The 20,176-nt window shown below is 32.8% G+C and overlaps 1 protein-coding gene across 6 annotated transcripts in view; it reads left to right on the forward strand.

Annotated features, from left to right (window-relative positions):
• The window catches only part of LOC130451778 (IQ motif and SEC7 domain-containing protein 1), a 158,723-nt gene that overhangs the window by 114,749 nt on the left and 23,798 nt on the right, over window positions 1-20,176 (forward strand). Inside the window, exon 1 of one of the 6 annotated variants that reach the window (XM_056791022.1) lies at window positions 8,135-8,336. The exons of the other annotated variants lie outside the window; for them this stretch is intronic. The gene's annotated coding sequence lies outside the window, so the exon portion shown is untranslated. Of the gene's footprint in view, window positions 1-8,134; window positions 8,337-20,176 lie in introns of those variants that run through there. 6 annotated transcript variants of the gene reach the window in all.

Consider the following 20,176-nt stretch of genomic DNA (forward strand, 5'->3'; position numbering starts at 1 on the left):
ATCGGTCTATGAAAACGATAACATGATTATCGAAATAGGAGTCACACAGTGTAATTGTGTGTGTGTACACATTATATACTAAATTTTTTTATGGTGAAAAAATATTGAGTCATGTTTAACAACTTTTTATGAAGAATAATACGTAAATGAAAGTAATGATTTAATGATAAACAAGGATGTATCAATAACATTTAGGTCGAAAGAAGTGTGTGTCAGCTGATTTTTTATCAGTATTATTCCATAAAATTCCCACTAACAATTGTAAAGTCGTTTTTTTGGGTTGTCGTTGAAATTGATTAGAAATCGACAATTAACGCAAAAAGAACTCGCGATAGCTTTTAACTAAAAACAAAATGCAATAATTTGGACTCACTTGCTAAGGTTCTATAGTGGGGAAATTAACTCCATATGAATTAACCAAAAACAACCGCAATAAAATAATCATAATTTCCAGTTCACTCCTCTCTCATCTAAATCAATTGTTACAGGCTGTTACCGGTAGTGATAAATGGATGTATGGTATATGTTAATCTGAAAACACAGTTATAATGGTTGGACAAAAGCGAACCGACCCTGCCTGACTTGCCCACGAGAAAGGTGATGTGTGTTTGGTGAAAGTTTTGTGAAATTCTTCATTATGAATTCTAACCAACCAATCAAGTGAAGTGCATAATACCCTATTAGAAAAGTTAGAACGAGCTTTCAGAGAAAAAGATGATTTTCTATTATATATTATGGCTGGCAAGAATTTCCATATATGGCATGTCGACCTCTCGATTGGTTAAGGTTTTAGGATATTTCGAGACAAATGCCTTCTTGAAATTGAAATATGAAATGGCTAGTGGTATTTCTCATTATTTTGTTCGACTCATAACTTTTCTTAGTGTATGTATGTGATCGATAGTACTGAAGCCACTGATAAAACCAGCTTGTTCTTGTGGTTGTTCAGCATCTAATGTTCTTATTACTCTATTGTTGAGAATATTTGTGAATACTTTGTATATGACAGGTAGCAGGCTTATTGGTCTATAGTTCTTAATGTCTTCTTTACTGCCTTTCTTATGTATTAGAATTTTGTTGGCGTAGTTCCAATCTTGTGGTATTCGTTTAGATCGTAAGTAGCTGGTTTATGTTCTTGCTAAGACTTTACACATGTTTCCACCAGATTATTTGACTAGTTACCGACAGTTTTTCTTTTAGCGCCTTTTCTACTTCTTCCGCGATAACTTCTGGGACGTTATCTTGTGATAGGGGAGACGTTTCAGATTCATGAATTTCTGGAACTCTGTATAAATCGCTATATAATTTACTTACTACTTGTATGATTTCATTTCTGTCTGTTGTTCTTTCGTACTATATGAAATATTTCGGTATATTCTATTTTCAGTACGTCACATCCATGTCTCTTCGTTTTTTGAGAAGTAGTTGATTTCTTCTGGTAGTTTCTTGTGTTGTTCAAATCATTTAGGACGACATATTTCTTTAGCGTAGTTAAGAATGGTTCTCATGAGCTGTTAGCCTTGGATCCTACTATCTATTAGTTGTTCGTATTAGCTGGTTTGGTAATAATAGAAAGAGCTACAAATCGAACTGATGAAAAAAATAAATAAATTTTGTGGTACAGTTTTTAAGGTGAAAAGATGAGAGATTTGGATATTGTTAATGAAAGCTGAAAGATAGTTAAGCTAATAAAAGTTCCGGTAACACTCAAAGTTACTGGAACCAAATCTGTTGTGCATTTCATTGATAACGCCTCAGAAGTTAACTGTTTTTATCATTCACGTTTAAAATCGTTTCAATATTTTTTTACCAAATTATTACTTTTCCGTTAAATTTTGTAAGTAGCTCAGAGTTATCATCAATTATTTTTGCGAAATCACCTTTGGAAGTTAGTTGACAGCTGAATAGTGTAAAATGCTACGCAAATGTGTTAATTCTCTCGACTTATTTTGTCTGAAACCCAAAAAAATTTATTTATATTATATAACATTTAATTAAGAAGTGCTCTCGTGCATATTTCAACCTGGATATTCAAACCAGGATAAATATTGGGTGCCATATATCTAATGTATCTCATGATTGGTTCAATGGACAATATTTAGCAATGCTTTTTGGTAAACCAGTGATATAGCGCGAATATACCAATCACCATATACCAATTATTTTTGCTTAATCAATATCAAAGTCTTTTCGTTTCTGTGCCAGTTTATGGTAAGTTCAAGCAGTTCTGAAAACAACGAAATTAAAACAGAATTTACAGCTCCTGTCAGATAATATTACCACCTTTGCACATCAAATTAGGGCTAATCAAAAATTTTGTAAAAGCCAGGTACAAAGATGAAACTTGTTTCAAATATTTAAAACAAAAATTTCCTTATTTAAGTGACATTGGACGCAACATCAAAAAATTGATTAAACATCCGGCATCCATTACCAACTTTAATGAAAACCAAAGAGAAACTTGGATGGCGTTTGTCAAAGTAACTAATAATTTTTTGGGCGACTACAGATCTCCTCATCAAAAAACTGCTGAAAGCAAATTATAAATTGGGAGGTAATATGTCCTTGAAAATACACTTTTTAATTAGAGACACTCCAAACTCCGAATATAGGAGACATGTGGAACGGTTTAAGAATATACGCTTTTTTAATGATGATAATAAAATTGGAGTTTCATAAATACAGTTATTTATTTTTTCTTTAATAATTACGAATCACATAATTTCATCCACGAGGAAAAAAATTAATAATTTTTTTGTTGCTTCGTGTGATTTGAACCCTTATTGTTTTCTGTCTTCTCCATTTTTTGAATTATCATTTATTTATAGAATTTATCTTCTAGAATCTACATTACTACTTCATTATGATCTATCATAATTGAATGATATGTGACATGTTATGTCTCAAATAATCTCGTCATTCCAATAAATTATTGTTTAAAAAATATCATTTTATGGCCTCAACGTTTACCTTCCCAATCTTGTTTTGATACTAATTGATTTTCGATTCTAATAAGTAGGGTATTCCTGTAAATACCTGCAGCTTTGTCTATTACTTCAGCATTCAAAAAAAGGTACATTTATCTAAAATGTAATACATGGCATTACTCTGTTTCGTATTGTGACGAGTATACAGCCGCTCGCCATCGGACGACATCGGTTACAACTTAATATAGTGGAAACTATGAGAGATGGTGAGTGACTCCATCTATTATTGGACAACTAGTTCATAGTTGTTTGTGGACCGTGTAACTAGACAGAAATTTCTAAAATTTTTTATTGCAAGAGCATATAAAGGTTGCTTCTAAATTCATGCGACAAAGTTTAGGAGGTAATTGCTCATATGAAATTAAGATGGGTCTTTCCTATAACAAAATTTCTTCAGCTCACCCCTTTCCGATATATCACCTTTAAAAGGTGGTGACTAAAATTGAGTTTATTTTGTTTTCTAAAATTTCGGTTATGGTATAACCTTGAAATTCTATCATTTTCGTGCACTCGCAAAGGCCTAACTACGGGTATTTTTTCAATTTTCCTGTTACATTATACGAGGATGAAATTAGCAACCCTTACTTTATTTTATATCAAAACTTTTTTTCAATATGAAGTTTTATGAAATAAAATTATAACGGTAAATCCTTGTTTTATTTAAAAATATTTTTCTTTTTTCCCAAAACCAATAGCTGCAGGTAAAAAAGATGAACTCCATAATTTACAATTTTTTTAATAAATTGAATGGAAAATAGTAAAAATGTAAAATGTTATACGATTCAAAGTAAATGCTGGAAATAACCACCTCTAGTCAAAATACATGAACGTAGCCTACGTATCATGGATTGCAGTACACGTTTAGAGAAACAATTAAAAACTCAATTTTAGTCACCATCTTTTAAGGGTTATATCTCGAAAAGAGGTGAGCTGATGAAAGTTTGTTATGGGAAAAACCTATCTTACTTTCATAGGAGCAATCACTTCTTAAATTTTCTCGCATGAATTTAGAAACACCTTGTAAAAGGGAATAGCTCATGTAAAGTAGTTGAATATTGAAGATATGTGGCTAACGATACGTGTAATCCGAGTGGTAAAGAAGTTTTCTCTAAAGTGAAGTGTTAGTTATTAAAATGATTTTAGTGTTGTCGTAGTGCTAGAATTGTGATGTAATAAAGCTGTGAGTGTGAAATTATCAATTTTTTCCACGGACCTTTACCTAAGAAAAGTTACAGTATTTTAGATCAACATTCCTTCGCGTTCCCCTAGAAGCTTGAATAACTTCTTTTATTGACTGGGTATTATTTCCATCTGCAGGTGAACAAAAACTGCCAACTCAACTGATTTATTCCTAATAAGTTTCTGAAGTTTTTGCCTTTTGTTATACAAAGAACGCATTTCTATAAATTTATTCATCAATTTTGAGAACTACCGATCACCAATTTTTTTTTGGATGATTATTATTAAGTGTGTGCTGTAGCTCCAGCACGTTCTTCATATTTGAAATGAATTTCCATAACTTCTATTTAATCTTGAACGATTAATCACCATTTTAATAAGTAAATGTGTACACGGAATATATGTGAAACTTATATAATTTATTGATTGACAAACAATAATGAAAGGTAGATTTATTGCGAACAAATTCTGACTTAATTTACTACACTTTAATATGATAAAAATTAGATGATCCATACAGGTGGATTTAAATAAAAATCGTGTCGAAAAATCATCTGTCTAAAAATTAATTTTAATTTCGTATTATATTCAAAATTATCACATAAGTTATTTCTACAAAACCATTGATAATTTTTATAAAAAATATAGACGATCGTAAAGAGAATTCAAGTGGTTTCATTGGCAATTTAAATTTATTGTTTAACGAGATGATTTTGTAGGGTATAGGGCATAGGTGGGGAACCCGGCCTCCGCGAGGTTCTTGTGCGGCCCTTCGCCACCTAGTACAAAATGGTAGAGTAGAGTTCGTTTCAAACAACTATTGTACAGTCATATTGTAACATGACGTCAGAATATTAGTCTGAAACGGACCCTAACACGCATGGGCGAGGCTCTGGCCCACGGACCATCCGTTTCAGACTTGGACACTCAATGTTAATTTTTTAAACAGTTTTCAGCGCCCCCAAGTTGCTAATAGATTTTCTGATTTTGACGAGCACACTCCTGCTATGAAACTGGCATTTGAACCACATTTAATAGATATATTCGAGGCTCCTGCAGAACTACAAATGGAGTTAATTGATTTAGGGGAAGATAGTATCATCTAATCCCTTTTTAACGCTAAAAAGGATCCCTTAGATATCTGGAAAAATGCTGTTAAATATCCATGCCTTCGAGAACATGCTCGCCGTTTACTTTCCTGCTTCGGAAGTACCTACTGTTGCGAGACAACATTTTCTCTCATGTCAAAAATAAAAACAAATTTAAGAACGCAAATTACAGATGCGCATTTAGAGGATCAATAATTAAAGCTGTGTGTTACGAAGCTTGATCAAAATATACAATTACTGTCAAACAAAAAACAACACCAAATAACTCACCAACTTAGTGAATGAGAAATTATTTTTTATTATATTTTTTTATAATATTTTATATGTATATTGTATTTAAAATTTTGTAGTATTATATTTTATTTTTTCTATATAATGCAATAAATTGTTAAATCTATAGAAAAACTATAATAATTTCACAAAAGTCACTTTCTTAGGTCAATCAGCTAATGCGGCCTCTCTTATTGCTGCCTAATTTAAATGTGGCCTCTAATGGTAAAAAGGTTCCCCACCTCTGGTATAGGGGTTACATTACGTACACAAGTATCGTGTTAAATGTATCCCTTGAATTCAGGTTTTTATAAAAAGTTAGTTAGGGTGGGTAATTTTTGTTGTGACACCGTGTATATGGAACAGAGCTATTAAATTTCTTTATGGCTTAAAGTAAATTGAATTCTAATAGCAATTTTTCTAGCCTCGTATATGCGTTTTTCATAAAGTGGGCCATCATTAACATAATTACATTGATAAGCATTGGGTGAAAGTTGGTAAGTTGGTAACTCTTTCACAAAATGTGTTGAAATTTGGCGCTACTACTTTATATACAATCAAAAATAAAATTGTTTATAGAAGTTTATAAAAAATTAACAATTTTAAGTGCTTTGGGACTTAATGTAAACGTATAGGATATTTAGGTAATTGTTAAGCATGTTATTTTAGATTAAATTTGATGTTGGAATACTTTGTTAACATTTGTTTAGAGCCAATGGAATACTTTATTCATTTATTCGTCACAAATAAGATTTAACTCTCTATGGAAATTAAAATTACATAATGAATGTGGCTGTCTTTTTTATCATTATCTTCGAGTATATTCTCGATATCTTACTAATTTCTTCTTCTTTCCTCATCCAATTTATTGCATTTGCTTACTAATAATTTTCATTTCATTTCACCCTAAAATAGCAATTGCAAGAGTACAAAAACTCTTTCTCAAACAGTCTCAATGTACATAGGATTATGAATGATTCTAGAACCAGTTAAAATCGATCTTTTTTTCACGTACTTACAATTGTATTTGATAGCTATAGTTTTGAATTTTGTCTGAATAAGCGTTAATGTCATTATTATTCTGAAGAATTATAATACTGTTCAATTAACTAACTAGTTTTCTCAATATTCTACTCCCAGTCGCACCGAACCAATAACTGTCGAATAGATGCCAACAATCTACGACATACTGAATCTTGTTAACTATCCTATGCATCTGTGAAATAATGGTCAGCATGTATCATGGGGCCTTGTTTTTACTGTTGAACACCTCCATCTACCGATTAAAAACATTCATCAATAAATTCACGTGTGGGACGCCGCTGGCCCGCTACCTGTGATTTAGTTCTGAAAACAAATTTACCATCTAGATTTTGGTCCTTTTGATTGGTTTCAGTTCGCCAGCTGCTTCCTTTAGGATAAGTCCAGATTTTGAAGTTTGTATAGTATTAGTTCGAACAGTATCAGTATCAGTGTGTGTCTTGTGTTTGTATGGTGAACATAAATGAGTTAGTGCGAAGGTGGCTTTATAAAAACAATGATCATATGTATATCGGGGTTTTTAGTCGGAGGGTAAGTGTTATTAATATTGTAATAATATAATACTTACCTGAATAATTAAATATAAAACGAGTTAGTGTTCAGGACTGAAGATATTTTTATTGTATTATAATTTAGAATTGATCGGTCGAAATTTAAAATAAATTGAACGATTGTTTTTTAAATAAAGTGTCATTTCAATCAAATGAATTTTATGAAGATTCGTTATTCAATACAATAATTTAAATATATATTTTTCTCACTTTTACTGTTCTGTAGAACGTGGTTGACAGTAACAAACTTGTTGATTAATTCGTTAAACTTCAGTGAAGTAGTGGATTCATTTGTTGAAACTAGGTCTTCAAATATGCAAGTATAGGTTGACATCGAATTACTTCACTAACAGTTCGTTTCTGAACTTCTTCAGATAAGTCTACTCAACGAAGATGACATGTTGAGCAGAAATATTTAATCGATTTAACAAACGCCAAAAACATTTCCGTTTTAATATCGCAACTAATCTTATTCCAGTTGATTAACAGATTGATAGTCTTCCTGAGTAACAGTATTTAAATGAAACCATGATAACTCAATTGAATAGAAAAGTTAATAAATAAATGATTATTAACAGTGTTATAATTGCTACTTGACGTTGTTTTATTACACCTGATATACGATAGGCCGAGGGGCACATTTAAGAATAAAGTTTTATTAATTACTACTAGAGAACTAATATTTAATTATTCCTATACGCTATGATACACATATTTTTCAAAATATACAAAATAGTTGAATTATTATTTGTACGCGTGTTTGACATCGTAATTGATCTAACTAACATTTTAACTAAAATTTACTGATTTATGATAATGACACAACGAATTGAGACCAGTGAACTCAAACAAACATTATTTGCTAACAAAAAACGCAAATCAGTGTTTTCCACTTCCGATTCATTTTGCTATGCTTTTCTAAAAACCCGATGTAATCACGAATAGACTACGTGAAATTAAATATCAATAACAGCGTTTGTTTTAGTTTTTAAGTTAATTCACACAGTACACATTTCAATAATTGTTCTTTATTTGAAACCGATAGTATTGTTTGATTCTCCAGTGACATACATATATGGATTGAATTACACAGGCGTTAATAAAGCTATAAGCTCAAATCTCATCTCGTACTTGGAGTGAAGTTGGTACAACATTCATTTTACTTGGTGTTGTTGGTTTAGTGTTCCTAATGGCAGAAAGTAAGTAAATAAAAACTTTTATATGACATAACACTGCATAGAAGATGAATCCTTAATATTCGAAACTTGTTACTGACGACATAGAAATAAAAAGCATTTTAACGCGTAAGTTGATTGCTATTGAAAAATATTTCCACATTTGGTAAATATCGATAACTTATCACCTAATATATAAAGTCTAGGGCTTTAATACCGGTCGATAAATTGATTACCAATTGTTTTACATGAAAGTATTTAAGCCAAATGAATTTTTATGTCTTTTTGGAAAGATTTACTGTAAGAATGGTATAAATATATAGCTATTAAAGTATTTTGCGACTTATCCAAGCAGATTGTGCGGAAAAGACGAACAGAAAGTATGCCACAAATAATCGAATTTAAATATTTTGGAACATGTTGCATTAGCGCTGTCGTTTATGACTACATAGTTTATGAAGGTCAAGTTTGGATATTGTTTGTTAGTACGAATAAAATAAATTTGAAATATCAGAGACTACACAACCATGCAATAGATAGGACTTGACGTATTTATATATAGATCAGGAACAATAGATTTTTATAATAAGAAACTAGATAAAATAATGTTGTAGCATATTCATTTAAGAGTCAATTTTCTCAGGGCTTGAGTATTACAACCGTACAACAACAAAACTAACGTTCCATATCTAATCATGTTTCAAAAAAAAACAATTCTTAAATATTTTTCTAAAGAAAACAGTTCACATAAGCCGAATCAAATAGATATTGTTAATTTTTCCAAGTTGCTATAAAGACCTTAAGTCCGAGTATGTTAAATTGATAACAGATAACCATATTTAGCGATTTTTACAAAAGCAGAAATTGGCTTAACTAAGGTTATCATACTGCTAAATTGCCCGGTATAGAAACACAAGACTAACTGGTCAGTCTCACACTAATTATTGTTTCTTTTCATATCTACGATGAATCACGATTCTGATTAGATGCGTTTAACGGCTATAGAAGGGTGTTCTTCTTCTTCTTCTCTCTCTATTGGCCATTTGTCTGACGACTTACAGCCACGATCTGTGTTTTGCTGGTTACCAGTTTATTTGTACCAAATGGTACGTCTGAAGACCTGCTTTATGCCCTTTAAAATAGGATTAGGTTATTACAGAGGGTGGTACCGGTTGCACCGGGAGAGTAGGATATGGAAATAGCTCTAGAAAGTAGCTCGTATGTAGGTAAAATGATTATCTATGATTCTACAATTATTATAAGCTAAGCCATGCATTACATAATTGGTTATAAGTGCCTACTGTCTACTTAGAGTCATTTCTCGTTAGGTATTTGACTAAGAGTTCAACTGACTTTGGCCCTGGAGCCAAAAGCAGCGAATATCTATAATGGGGGCTTGATTATACTTAAGCAGCTCTTTGTACAATTCATCATTTTGTGATGATCTAATCGTGCAACCAAGAAAAGTGTGGTTCAAGTCTCCTAATTGTCCACAGTCACAGTAAGGATCTTCTTTAGTATTTATTTTATATATATGTTGTGGGGTGCTGCAATGTGTTGATCTCATTCTATTGATAATTGTAATCGCTCTTCTTGTTAGTTTAGCATTGTTGAATCATGGATTTTCTATAGAGAAGAAATTTCTTGCTTTGATTTTGCTCTTACTTCGATAAAGTTGAGTCCAATTTTTCCATAATTCTTCTTTGATTCTTAGCCATATATCAACGTAATGTAATTTATATTCTATTATTAAATTTTGTTGTCTTCCTTGATTAGCTAATTTATCCGCTTTTTCATTTCCTGTGATTCGTGAATGACTTGGTACCCATAATAATTTGACGTCTTTTCCATTTTCCATATTAGACATTATTGGTTGTCAGATATATAGAGTGATATTATCTTTTTTGGCCATTAAATGAGAAGCAGATAATTTTTGTAAGACACTCATCGAATCCGAAACAATTATAATTTTATCCTGCTTTTCGCCACTTTCTTCTAAAGCTTCTTTAATTGCAATCATCTCTGCTGTACAAATTGGAGTGAGGTTTCCGATTCTTCGGGCAATGTTCATTTTTTGGTCCATTGAGTGATCCCAATTGCGCATGCTCCGATCTTTTGTCTAGAGAAGCATCCGTGAAAATTATAGAATATTCATTGTATTCCTTCAAATTTTTCATTACAGCCTATTGAGCCCTTAGAAATGTTGGAATTTGACCACTCCAGTTTCCGTATTTGAGGCCAGTATTCGTAGCATGGATACCCCTCTGTGATTTCTAGTTTATCTATATATTGTAAGGCTAAATCTAAACCCTCCGGTAAGTTTGGTGGAGGCCCTTTTCTCCAAAATGTTGACTCCTCATTATATAAATGATAAAACGTGATCAGTGATCTTCCTATCTCATAATTTTTCAATAATAGTAATTTAAAAACATAATTTCGCATTCAACCACACTCTTCTATAAAATAGGCTAGTTTCTGATGTCTCCGCAAGTAAAACGTTGGTTGGGGTTGATTTCATAAATCCCAAAGCTTTTCTATTTGCCTGATATTGAACCCTATCTAGCTTTCTCCATATCTCATTTGAAGCCTTGCAGATTATTCCCATACCGTACTCAAGATGTGGTCTTACAATTCCCCTGTAGATATTGAGGAGAACTGAAGGGTTGGCTCCCCAATAGGTTCTGGTGAGAGCTCTCATCACGTTGATCCCTTTACCTGCTTTCAGACAGCTGTTGTTTATATGCTCTTTCCAAGTCATTTGTGCATCAAAGATAACGCCCAAATACTTATATGAGTCATCCCATTCTAAATTAGTATCTAGCAGACCAATAGGTTCTACGTATTGTCGAAGTTTTCTCTAACTGAATATCATCGCCTTAGTCTTGTTAACAGAAATTTCCATGTTCGATAAGCTAATCATTAACTTGGTGTAGAGCTTCTTCCATACTGTACCTTAAGTGATCGATATTAGTGTGTGAGTAAGTCAGTACAATATCATCTGCATACTGGATAACTTTGATAGAACAATTAACAACCTTCCTCAAACTTGCTGTGTAGACATTGAATAGTATTGGACTTAGGGGAGATTCATAGATTGTCTAGGACCAATTAGCCGGCCAGAATTTGGAGATCTCATAAATATTCTCCTTGCTGTCAAAATATCTGTGATTAATCGAATAATGTCGGTATTGATTTCCATGTCATTTAGGTGTTGTGCTAATTTATCCAAAAGAATATTCTAGCTGCTATTATTGGTCTTGTAGACAATCCCTCCGTAATTACTTCTTCCATTGAGGTGTTAATATCAATGTCCCTAACTATTCCCCTTAATCTTAATGAAACTAGTGAAGAAGGGATAAATAATGCATCCCAGTCTTTTTCTGATATTATTTTATTAGTGAGAAAGGTATTGGCATAGTGTGAGGTGATGAATTCAATTCCAATTCTGTTTCTTCCTTTCCTAGTAATTTTTTCAATGCCTTTAATATTGCCCTGTTTTAATATTTTTCCTACTGTGACTGGATGTATATTACCTATCTTTTTATTTTTAGTTTCAACTACTACAATGTAAGGGGCTTTATCATATACTTCATAATTTTTTATTGAGATCTTGGTTATGTTGGATTGTGATATGTGATTGTCAAGTGGTTTGGGATAGGGAGGCCCAGGGCCCCCTGATTCCAATGACATGGGTACTTAAAATTAGGGTTAGGAGGTTAGGTTAAACTAAGGAAAATAATAAAGGAATTAAGCGAAGCAGCGAACTTTGAGCTTTAAACTTACTGCGTGTTCTAGAAGATTAGAGTTGAATCAGTAAGAACTTAATTATTCGAAAAGTCAGAATTTAATATAAATTTTTGAAGAAAATTCACTTTAACACACGTGCTCATTCACCTTCTATATTCAGTCAGATATCTTTTTCCTATAGAAGGGTGAATTGTTGCCGTGGAGAACGACATGATTTTGTGTCTGCTCTTAAAAGACCTGCTTAGCGGAGTTATGGTAGGTAGCACTAGAGCACTAGAGAATGCGCGTCCATACGTTGTACCGGGTGTCCCAATAAGAATGGCTCTCGACCATATCTCGGGAACCGTTTATAGTACAGCTTCGGGAAAAAAATTTATAACAAAAGTGACCTCGCGAAAAACCTGGAAATTATTTACAGAGTTGTAGGTCCACCGCCAGAGGGCGTAATTAAATACCAAAAATTATCTTCCTCTTCTTCTTCTTCTTCTTCTTCTTCTTCTTCTTCTTCTTCTTCTTACTTTAGGACTAGGTCCTGTATTTTCATCAAGGGTTCGCCAGGAGTAGTTGGGATGCTGAGAACCAGCTTTCATACCACCTTATAGGTGGTCGTTCAGGAGATCGAATTGTGTCTGGTTTCTTTTCCTTTGTAATTATTGCTAACCGTTCATTTGGCATTCTGTCAACATGGTCTCTCCATTCTCTTCTGCGGCTCCTTGCCCATCTTACTACATCCTGAATATCGCACATGTCCCTTATTTCTTCATTTCTCTTCCGATCGAGTAACGTATGTCCTGTTATTGATCTCAGAGTTCGCATTTCTGTTGTTCTTAGGAGCCGTTTAGTGGTTGTGTTCTCCGCTCTAGTTTCTATTGCATATGTCATGACCGGCCTTATGCAAGTTTTATATATTCTAATTTTACATTTGTGCTCATGTATTTATTTCGCCAAATTAAATCTCTAAGGTATCCTGATATTAATGCTGCCTTCGTTGTTTGTGCTTTTACTTCTTTCTTTAGATTTTTATCGCTTGTTATGTTTGTTCCTAGATATTTGAAGGACATCACTTGTTCTACACTCTGATCGTAGATCGCTAGTTTACATCTTCTCAGTTCTTTAGATATTGTGAGAGATTTTGTTTTTTTTTGTGGATATTTGCATGCTGTACGTGTTCGCTTTATGTTGGAATTTATATAGGAGCTTCTGTAGGTTATGTTCGTCTTCCGAGATGATTACTGCGTCATCAGCATAGCATACTATTTTTATCTCTTTGTCTCCCATTCGGTATCCTCTCCCGGCTTGTTTTACTTCGTTGATGATTTTGTCCATTATAATATTGAACAGGATTGGGCTTAGGCTATCCCCTTGTCTGATACCAGTTGCCACAGGTATTTTATTGCCTAATTTGTTTGCCGTTCTCACAAAGGTATAATTATCGGTGTTAAGTTTTTCGATAACTCTTATTATATTGGGGTGAACGTTCCTTTTTTTTTTGGTAGAGTTATAACATCAGTTAAGCGTATGAAGCACATAAAGGCTGCCTTATTGAACTCTATGGCTTTTTCAGTTATTTGGCGCATTATAAATATAGCATCTATAGCAGATCTGTTGTTTCTGAAACCTTGCTGTTCTTCACATATCCCGGTAGACATTACTTCTTCTGCTAAGATTTTAGTGAATAGTTTCATAACCGTACTCATCAGGCTAATGCCTCGATAATTTTGGGGATCGGTTTTTTCTCCTTTTTTGAAAATCGGTATCAGAATACTTTCTTTCCATTCAGATGGTACATTTTTGACCTCTAGTATTTTATTGACGAGGGATTGTAGTTCATCATACAGTGTGTCGCCTCCATATTTGATCATTTCGTTTGTTATTTCGTCGATGCCTGAGGCTTTTCTGTTCTTTATCTTGGCTATAATTTGTTGTATTTTATGCAGGGAGAAAATCCTATTTTGTATTCCATTAATGTTTTCGTCTTCGTAGGGTAATTCCTGTGCTGATACGTTAGCTTGTGTTGAACTATAAAGTTTTTCAAAATGTCTTTTCCATTCTTCTGCCGTGATTTTTGTGTTTTGTATGTATTCGTTTATTGGTTTTCTCCATATCATTCGAAAACTTCTCCCAGTGATCTCTTTTAATTTTTCTATTTTCTATTTCTTACAGCTCTTATAGTCATTATACGTTGTTGCATTGGATCTGTATTGCAGGTACGATTTTCTTTTCTCTTCGGCTAGGATCTTGACTTCTTGTCTAAACCACGATTTTGTATTTGTTCTTCCACAGACTTCTTCTGCTGCTTGTAGTATATTACTTCTTAGTTTTGTCCATGCTGTTTCGATGTCATCTGTCTCTTGGATATTATTAGCAGCAATTTTCTCTCTGAGCCTTTGTTGAATGGTTGTTCGCATTTTTGCCATTACAAGCTGGTGGTTTGTTTCTGCATTTGCAGAAGTTAGAGATCTAGTGTCCTGTATTCTTGTCGGATGGATATTTTTATTTGTAATTACGTAATCTATAGTTGATTTATGTCCTCGTGTATTTTCGAAAGTTTATTTATGTTGTGGTGTAGCAGGTCGCTAGCCTCACTTGGAACCCTCCTTTTTTACCCGGGCTTGGGACCGGCTATGAAACCACTGAGCTACTCAGTCCACCCAGCGATATCACAGGCAGAGTTACCAAAAATTATAAAATGAATAATTTACAAATTATGCCTAATTAACAAGCATTTAAACTATGATTATCGTATTCTTCAAGAAATTCAGCGTATATTTGATTTCACAAGTTCTAGTCTATCTCTTCAAATAAGAGGTGGGGGGAAGCGGGAACTTTATTATGAAAAAACGGCTGTAAGTCGAGTTCTACTTAACCTTTCAATGCAAACTTAGTATTTTTGAAGAGAGCTCCTTTCTACCAATATTCTACCTATAATTTTGAAACAACCTAATGAGTAACGTATGCGCTAGAGGGCGCTATTTATTTATTTTTTTAAATTTAGCTATCCTTGAAAAATGTTAAATGGAAACATGTAGTTTTAATTAAGGAATATAAAAGTAGACCAAATAAGCAACAGAATAGCGAAAACCGCATGTCGATATCTTTTTAGTATTACGAGATATCCGAAGAAATGTGTAAATTTTAAGCATTTTCCTCTAAACATAAATTACTTCGGTTTGACTGAACAGATTTTAACATTTTTTGACTCCTCAAAATTGTCTTTCCTTGTTCTATCAATAATAGTTCCAATTATTATGTCAATATTACTTATGCATGTAAAAAACAAAACGAAAAGATATGTTTTGTGTCAAATTAATAAACCTAGTAATTTGTTCATTTACGTGTTATTGTGATTTGGGTTCGATATAAAATTTACTTCAAAGTTATATCTAAGATGATTCTTACAAACGAAGAAGCATTTGATATGATAGACATTTACTCTGAATGTATGAGAAATGCATCTGGTGCGGCTAGGGTATATGCCATACAATATACCCAAAGACGTACTCCCGGTAACAGAGTTTTTCGTCGACTCATACACCGTTTAAGAACGACTGGACATGTGAATCTTCCTGTATTTAGAAGACGCGACAGAGGTCGTTCAGAGGAAAACAATATATGTTTTGGCATATGTGCAATTTAACCCGCATTTAAGTGTTAGAGCAATAAGTAGATACTTAAGAATAAGCAGAACAACCGTTCAACGTATTTTGACAGGACACAGGTAAATTATGATGTAAAAAAATATGTTTCTTAAACAAAATATACCCGCATAATATTATTTGTGGGCATGGTTATATGTTAACATAATAATTTATTTATCATTCCGGAAAGATATTTAATAGGACATTATATTTCTTATAGATTCCATCCATATCATATAGTACTGCATCAACAATTGGTTAATCGTGATTACGACAAAAGGTTGGATTATTGCAATTTGTTACTATATATGGTATATGACGACCCTCAATTACTGTCACGTATTTTGTGGTCAGACGAAGCTACATTTAGTAGTGATGGTACGATTAACCGGCATAATATGCACTATTGGTCACAGAATAATCCTCGTTGGATGGAAGAAGTTCAGTATCAGGGGCGATGGTCGGTGAATGTATGGTATGGTATTGTAGATGGTCAGATAATTGGATCTTTTATTTTTGACAACGCAATTAACGGGGAACGCTACCTAAATTTTATAAGGGATGAATTACCACTTCTAGAAGATATATCACTAGCAGCTCGTAGGTTTATGTTGTTTCAGCACGATGGGTGTCCGGCGCATTTCTCCAGACAAATTAGATAATTTTTAGTTAATGCTTACCCTGATAAGCGGATAGGACGTGGAGGCCTATTTTTTGGCCAGCCAGATCACCAGACTTAACCGTATTAGATTTCTATCTCTGGGGCCGGATTAAAGACCTTGTTTGTGCAATTAGACTCACTACTAGAGATAACATGATCGAGAGAATACGAAACGCCATTCAGAGTAATCAGTATTCAGAGTATCGAGAGCAGAAATTGAGACTGCTGTTCAATCTACTCTTCAAAGAATAAAATCCTGTATCGAAAATGATGGGCGACAATTTGAACATTTAGGTGATCACTAGCAAGGTACCTTAAGTTATATTTCCATTTTAACTTCCATAACACAGTTTCCAGGTGACAGCATAAGTAATATTGACATAATAATTGGAACTATTATTGATAGAACAAGGAAAGACAATTTTGAGGAGTCAAAAAATGTTAAAATCCGTTCAGTCAAACCGAAGTAATTTATGTTTAGAGGAAAATGCTTAAAATTTACACATTTCTTCGGATATCTCGTAATACTAAAAAGATATCGACATGCGGTTTTCGCTATTCTGTTGCTAATTTGGTCTACTTTTATATTCCTTAATTGAAACTGCATGTTTTCATTTAACATTTTTCAAGGATAGCTAAATTTAAAAAAAAATATAAATAGCGCCCTCTAGCGTATACGTTACTCATTAGGTTGTTTCGAAATTATAGGTAGAATATTGGTAGAAAGGAGCTCTCTTCAAAAATACTAAGTTTGCATTGAAAGGTTAAGTAGAACTCGACTTACAGCCGTTTTTTCATAATAAAGTTCCCGCTTCCCCTCACCTCTTATTTGAAGAGATAGACTAAAACTTGTAAAATTTCTCAAAGAATCCGATAATCATAGTTTAAATGCATCTTAATTGGGCAAAATTTGTAAATTATTCATTTCATAGGTTTTAGTATTTAATTACGCCCTCTGGCGGTGGACCTACAACTCTGTAAATAATTTCCAGGTTTTTCTCGAGTTCACTTTTGTAATAATTTTTTTTCCCGAAGCTGTACTATAAACGGATCCAGAGATATGGCCGAGAACCATTCTTATTGGGACACCCGGTACATAGAACTATGGAATTTCTTCGGGAAACTGGATTAATGTTTTGCCGGGGCCACCACGATCACCATATTTAAATCTCACCGAATATGTGGGATCGGGAAGAGACAATGTGCACCATCTTGCACAGATTTTGTTGCAGAATCCACGAAGTCGATGTTATCATTTCATTCTTGATATAAGGCTGTTATCAAATAGTTAATAAAATAGATAACTTATTCTTTCTTAGTGTAAGACAATACGACAATAAACTAAAGTTTTGCATAACCAGGTGGTTTTTTTTGTATATCATGCAGAGAGGCAGCACTAGTTTTTTATATTTCAGAGAAAAAAGTATCTGTGTCCTGGAATATGTTATGGTAGTGCAATGTTCTTTTAGAAGTCAGTAGGGAAGAGAGACGCGTACTGCTCAAATTTAAGGCGATGTAACGACACATCGAGGACATCGCTAAACCCTTCACGTCAAAGAATGTGTGGAATGAATTGAATTACCGGCTGGAGTGTATCGTGTGCATTAGACTGCTGCAGAGCTCTCAAAAAAATAAGAACTAAATAAATGATAATTATATAATTTGAATAATAATCTAACACATTTTGTATTACTTGTCTAATTGAAAGAATGATTATTCCATCTACCTTTTGATTCACGCTATTGCAGTTTATTTATTCATCTGATATCTCTCGACTTGAGGATCAAGAACATTTGTAGAGAGTATAAAAGTAGAACGTTATGTGGTTATTTCATTTAATAATTATATTTGTAAATATAATCAATTGGGTTCGATCAATTATCTTCTTTGTTGTTATATCAATTCAAATGGTCGTTTGCGTGGTTTAACATATTTCATGCTATTTGCTTCTTAGTTTGTAGAAAGAATTATGTACGCAAATATTATTGCCTTGTTCCTTAATAAAATAAAAAATCTTCCTTTTCTTCTAAATTCTAATCTAATCTAGTCCATGAATGATAATAATATGATTAATAAATAGATATTTTTATACTTTTTCTCTTCATTAATTTTCTGTTTGAATTAAATTAATATGCAAATACATAATCTCGGGCCACATCGTCCATATTTCAAGTTTGCGGAATATCTCAATCAAGTAATTTATTAGCTAAACATGAGTTTGCATCACCGGTGTGTTTTAATAGATGATTGATCGCCATAGGCAATGTTTAGTGTCAACTTACTGTTTATAATTCGCCAAAATAAACAACGCGAACTTTCCCTGCTACAAATATTCGAAAATAGTAATTCCGGAAGAAATGATACTACTGTTTACACCTGTGAAGTGTGTCTGGTTTTATTCTTGTAACACTGTTTCGTAGCTCAAAGTGTAACATTAGTGACGGTGAATACACACGATCCGTTAAGGTGAAATCGGTCACAGGAAAAACCAACACGATTCAATTTGGAAATTACCTTTAATTCATATTTTGTGGATATAATTAATTTTAAAGTTTTTTCAAAAAATGAGACTATATTGCATTTAAAATTTTATCGTTTAATGATATCAAATTTAATAGATATCCATAAATTGCTGCCATTTATAAGGGACATTAAGACTGCACACCTGTTTTTTTATTGAATAATTGAGGTTGATTTGAAAAAATGATGTTTGTTTATATAGAATTTTATTAAATTATTTATTAAAAGAGACCAAAGGTCAAGAATAGTTAATCAATAAAAATGTTCAAATTAAGATATATTAGGTAAGGTCATATAATAGAGTTGTCAATATTCAATATCATGCAATATTTTGATCAGGTCGAAACGTCAGAAAATAATAAAATGGTTCCTATTATTCATTCTAAGCTTTCGAATATATTCATCATTAGAGACTAAAATCACAGATAGCGTCATATGTAAAAATTATTAATAAGTATTTTTTCATAATAATGAAAATTACCAAATCTTTAGTAATCAATATCTTCTAAACCAGCAGATTGATGTTATGGATTATATTTTGGATTTAGTATATTGTTGCCTTTTAAGTTATTGTTAATTAAAAAGTATTTTATCCCTCCCATTGATAATTTACAATTTTATATCAATAGTTTCGATCCTTGTATACAGTTTACTTTAATAAGAAAAAATATGGAACAATCTTCACCTTTTCTAAACACTAAATTTATTATATAGGAAAATAATAAGTATTGGAAGACATATTATCATTTATATAACTCACACAATACCAATTAATTCAATAATAAAATGGAAAATATATCCAATTTTCCATGAAAAAGACATAAAAATACTGTACAAAGTATTTTATAAGAACTCATGACCTTTATATCTTTTAAAATGAATTCTATAGTATAATACTCCTGACATTGACCTTGCATTAAATGGTGCTTAAAATCTATTGACACAAGGAACAACATATATTGCTCAAGATGATGTATCAAATGGGTTAAAACTCAACTTTCATATAGTGTAATGAATGGGTGATGAACTTCGTTGTCATCAGTTGTAATAAACAGGTTTCGAACTCCGAAACAAACCAAATCCTTCCTGTGTAGGAGGGCAGATGCTGTCACTAATGCCAGAGCGGCACAAGGGTAAGAGACTTATCTGTTATACTCTTGGTAAAAAGTGGGCCGTTGGCCCGAGCGAAAGGGTAATTGTTAGGAAGTTAGTGTTTCTAACGAAAACGCTGTGGGTCGCTAGGGCTTACCAACGTCTGGATGAGGTGCTCTCTCTGGTTCCTTGAAGAGGTTGCGTGT

Source organism: Diorhabda sublineata, chromosome X, assembly GCF_026230105.1.
Source record: "Diorhabda sublineata isolate icDioSubl1.1 chromosome X, icDioSubl1.1, whole genome shotgun sequence".
In the NCBI taxonomy this organism is placed as follows: domain Eukaryota; kingdom Metazoa; phylum Arthropoda; class Insecta; order Coleoptera; family Chrysomelidae; genus Diorhabda; species Diorhabda sublineata.